Source organism: Colobus angolensis, unplaced genomic scaffold (assembly GCF_000951035.1).
Source record: "Colobus angolensis palliatus isolate OR3802 unplaced genomic scaffold, Cang.pa_1.0 Scaffold161, whole genome shotgun sequence".
In the NCBI taxonomy this organism is placed as follows: Eukaryota; Metazoa; Chordata; class Mammalia; order Primates; family Cercopithecidae; genus Colobus; species Colobus angolensis.
The window spans coordinates 5,072,650-5,077,921 of record NW_012114722.1 but is presented as its reverse complement, the minus strand read 5'-3'; the positions used below and the strand labels follow the sequence as shown (position 1 = coordinate 5,077,921).

The 5,272-nt window shown below is 35.7% G+C and overlaps 1 pseudogene; it reads left to right on the top strand.

Moving 5' to 3' along the window:
* Window positions 1-3,895: 3,895 nt before the first annotated feature.
* On the top strand, window positions 3,896-4,503 carry LOC105508420 (annotated as a pseudogene).
* The last annotated feature ends 769 nt before the right edge of the window (window positions 4,504-5,272 follow it).

Genomic DNA, 5,272 nt, shown 5'->3' with positions numbered 1-5,272 from the left:
TTTCATTCCTAAGATAACTACAAAGATTAAAAAGCTACATACCTCCCTCACAATTTGCCCACAGGAAAATTCCTTGTGGGCCTCAAGATCTTTACCTTAAAACAGTTCTGTTGAATTTCACCCTGGCAATGTAAATTGATAGATTATCTTCACAGCTGCAGGACAAAGGACAGAACTCAAAGTCATTCCTCTGCTCACCTGAGAAAAATGCATATCTCATTGCCTTCTCTGCCCTATTGTTTATGTAAAATGCAGATACACTGAGCCACACTAAGGCATAAGTGACTATTCCTCTACCTCTCTCTCACATAAATTGTGTATTAAGTGAAAGGCTGATCAAAGACTCAAAGTAATGCAACTGTTTGTCTATCTACCTATGACCTGGAAGCCCCAACTTCGAGTTGTTCTGCCTTTCCAGATCAAAGCAATGTACATCCTATGCATATTAACTGATGTCTCATGTCTCTCTAAAGTGTAATAAAGCAAGTTGTACCACAACGACCTTAGGCAATTGTCATCAGCACCTCCTGAAGTTGTGTCATGGGTATGTATATCCTTAACCTTGGAAAAATAAATTTTCTAAATTGATAAAGTATGTCTCAGATACTTTTGGTTTACACAGGTATATGAAAAAAATGCTTAATGTCACTACTCATTAGGGAAATGCAAAAAAAATTAAAAAAACACAGTGTGATATCACCTAGCACCTGTTAGAGTGAGTCCTATTAAAAAGATAAAAGATAAACATTATCAAGCATATGTAGAACCCTCTTATGCTTGGTTGGAATGCAAATTGCTACCACCATTAAGAAAAAGAGTATGGAGGTTTCTCAAAAAGAAAAAAAAAAAAACAGAGAGAGAGAGAGAACTACCCTATGGTACAGCAATTTCACTCCTCTGGATACATATATCCAAAGGAAGTGAAATCAGTCTGTTAAAGAGATATTTGCACTCTCGTGTTTATTGCAGCATTAGTCACAGTAGCCAAAATGTAGAATCAACTTAAGTGTCCATCAATGGATGAATGGACAAAGAAAATGTGATATACATACATATATATTATATATATGCCTATGTATTATATATAATATATATATAAGCACATGAGCATATATCTGTATCTATACACACACACACACGACCATATATATACAATGGAATATTACTTAGCCTTTGAAAAGATGGAAATTCTGTCATTGGTGACAATGTGGATGAACCTGTAGAATACTAGCCTAAGTCACATGAGCCAGGCACAGAATGACAAATACCGTGTTATCTCACTTATATGTGGAATCTCAAAAAGTTGAACTCATAGAACCAGAGAGCAGAGTGATGGTTGCCAGGAGCTGGGGGTGGCAGGTAAGGGTGATTGGGAGATGTTGGTCAAAGGACACAAAGTTTCAGTTAAACAGGAGGAATAAATTCTGATATCTGATATATAGCAGAACGACTATAGTTGATAATAATGTATTGCATACTTGAAAATTCCTAAGAGAGTAGATCTTAAATGTTCACATCACAAAACAATGATAACTACGTAAGGTATAGGTATGTTAATTAGCTTGATTTAATCATTTCCCATTGGGTATATATATCAAAACATCATGTTGTACACCATTTTAAAAAGAAATTCTTTTGATTGCAAGAGACAGTGTGGTCTACAGTCATACCACCCTGAAAGTGCCCAATCTCGTCTGATCTTGGAAGTGAAGCAGGGTTGGGCCTGGTTATTACTTGAATGGGAGAGTGTGTTCACATACTAATGTATAAAAAAGACCTACATGCCAAGAACCCAGGAGGATTCACTGGCTAAACTGTGGGGAGTGTTGAGAACCAAGGCAGCTTCGCAGTTATGGCTACATTCTCTCCTCTGCCCTCCTACACTCTCCTTTATTGCCCTCCTCTTTCCTTCCCATCCCTTTTACTCCTCTGACTTTCTTGTTAACTTTCTTCCCTCCGACTGGCTTTTTGTGCATATCCCACCTTCTTTCCCTCATTTTTTGTTTGCATTTGCATATGCTTCATCCTCACACTGGATTGTTAACCCTCCTCTTCTTAGCTTGGATAGATTCTGTCTGCTTTTTTAAGAGTCTTCTCAGGTGAAGCCTTTTCCAGGTAGTTTCTTTTGATACTCCAAGGTTGAGATAAGTGACCAACCTGTGAGTTCTCGTGGTAGCTAGTGCTAACCATTTCATTGTAAGTCTTTTCACTCCATATTATGATTGCCTGGCCATTTGTCCCTTTTCTCCACTGCACTGTGAGTCCCTTAAAGGCAGGGATTCTTCCATGTACCTCCAGTGCTTTACACAGAGCATGGAGAAAAAGGGAAAAAAAATGTGGACTTTTCCATTTCATCAACATGATATATTTTTTACTTCTTTACATTTTTAAAATTCTTTTCCTTCAGTGTTTTTTTTTTTACTTTTTCACATACAGATCCTGCACATTTATGTTAGGTATATGTGTAAGTACTTTTTCTAGTTTTTTTTTTTCAATGCTATTGAAGATGGTGTGTCTTCTTTCATTATTTCGGATTCAAATTTTTCATTGTTAGCATGGAGGAAATCAACTGACTTTTAAAATATTGACCTTGCTTCCTACAACCATGTTAATCTCTTTTTAAAAGTTATTTCCAGGAGTGTTTTATAGATGATTTAAAAGTTTCCACATAAATCAGGTTGTCCATGAATGAAGAAAGTTGTTTCTTCTTTGCCAATCTGTATGCCTGCAAGATTTTTTTTTTCTCTTATTTATCTAGATTGGACTTCCATTACAAGATTGAGTAGTAGTGGTAAGATAAAACACCCCTGTCTCAGTCTCTCACTCATCTTTTATTAGATTAAGGAAGCTCCCATGTATCCAGGTTTTGGAAAAGTAAGTTTTCTTGTTGTTTATTTTGTTTTGCTTTATTTTTCTTTAAAATGAATATGTATTCACTCATCCAGTGTTGTAACTATTTTTTTTTAATTAAGCTACCTTCAATAGATATATTGAAAAGGGCTTTTAGGATATTGAAAACTTTCTTAAATTTATTCTTAAAAGTTATTTTAGAATTTCACAAAAACTTTTGTAGTTCCCTAATTATTGTGTACAGAAAAAATTTGCTTTTTAATATTCCATTTTAAAAATTCAATTAATTAAAAAGAGTAAGCTTGTTCTTTCAAGCAATTTTCTTCCAGTAACATACTTAGTTGCTTATTTTATGTCTCCTATAAGAGAAGTTGTGATAGTAGTTGAAAGCATGTTATGTCAAATATCTATTTTTGAGGGCTACTATTTTGTACATGTTATAAAGCTATTCTCTTTGAGCACAAATAAACGAAGTGAGTAGCATAAGTGTTCAGATTTGATCTATTTTACTAGTCAATAATTGTAACAACTGCCTCACACAGATGTGAGTAGATTACTTGCTTTCCTTCAAAAATGAAGAATTTAAGTAGCTTGCATCAAAATAATGAAATAGAAACCCAAGAGCTAGTTGCCACAGATACTAGGGTTCTTAGAATATGAGTCAGCTTTACCTCCACAGTCTCCACAGGAATAACACAGAACAAAACTCACTACCATTCATTGACTAACTGAATATTATTTTTAAAGTTTAATTTAATTAAACCTGCAACACATATATATGACCCTCACACACTCGAAAATGTGTGTACAACTTTTGACTCTGTAAAAACCGAACTACTAATAGCGTATTATTGACCAGCAGCCTTAGAAATAACATAAACAGCTAATTCATACATATTTTATATGTTATATGAGTTATATACTGTTATTCTTAAAGTAAGCTAGAGAGAGGAAAATGTTAAGAAGATCATAAGGGGCTTAAGATGGTAGCTCTGGGTTGGGGTGGCTAGTGCCTGGGGAGGCACTGAGGAGGTGTGTGACCACGATGGCAGTCAAGAAGTGGAGTCCAGAGAATGGAGAAGAGGAGGAATTGAAGGCAGAGATGTTGATTCCAGTAGAACTGTCAGGATTTTCTCAAAATGTGAAAATAAATGCAAGATTTGGAGAATTTACAATGAGAGGCCCATTTTGCAAGTGGACAGCTATCTCTCTGCTGGAGAGCACAAAGGCCCTCTTCAGACCTATGCTATATTTCAAGAAAATGTTGAAAATGTAGATGCAGAAGGCAATAAAAAAACAGTGCTAAAATATAAATGCCATAGAATGAAGAAGCCCAGCATGATAACTCTTCTGACAGACAGGAAGGAAGGAGAAGAAAACATAGGTGGGGTGGAATAGCTGATAATCAGGAAAATGATTTCTCCTATAGACCCAAAATTATTTGTAGCCTTCTACATAAAAATGAAGATGAAGAAGTAGGTAGCTTCAACTCCAGATAAACTTTTGGAGGTGGAAGAGCAAGAGATTCAAACGGAAGATAGTTCAAACCTGAGTTATGAACAGGAGAAACCACTGCACTTGGAAATAGAGGTTTCTGGTTACGTTATTGATATCTCTTCTAAAACAGAAGGTTCTGTTTTTATGGAAACTTAAAATGCTGCCTTACAAACCACTCCTAGATAAAATGGTTCACATAATAACTAGTCATGATATTTTAGAAGTTTTTATGTAAAAATAATAGGCTTTGTAGCTTTCAATTGTTACTATTTTGTCATTTTTGTTGGCTAAACACACATTTCCAGTTATAGCACAACTTAATACACCAGAATCATTCAGGATCAGACATGAATTGAACTTTAAAAAAATATGGTTTAAATGACATTAGGGACCCTTCTTTGATAACTCCTTTAAATTTGAGGTTTTACTAAGGCAAATGTATGTATTTTCTATTGTAACTGTTACAAATTACCACAAAGTCAGTGTCTTAAAACAGCACAAATACATTGTCTTAAAGTTTTATATGTCAGAAATCTGACCTGAGTCTCATCTGAGCTAAAATAAAAGTACTGTCAGGACTGTTTTACTTTTTTGGAGGCTCTGGCGGTGGGGGTAGAAGGATGAATCCATTTTCTTTCTTATCAGTTGTTGGAAGAATTCAATTGTTTGCAGTTGAAGGATCAAGTCCTACTTCCTTGCTGTCTGTCACCTGAGGGCCATTTCTAGTTTCCAGAGGTTGTCCACATTTCTTGACTGATGGCCCCCTTGTTTTCAGAGCCAGCAATAGCAGGTCAAGCCTCTCTCCCATTTTGAATCTTTCCTGATGCTTCATCCATCATCCATCTCTCTGACCTACCCTTCTGTCTTCCACTTCCACTTTTAGAGGTCCATTTGATTACATTGGGCCCACTCAGATAATCTCCCT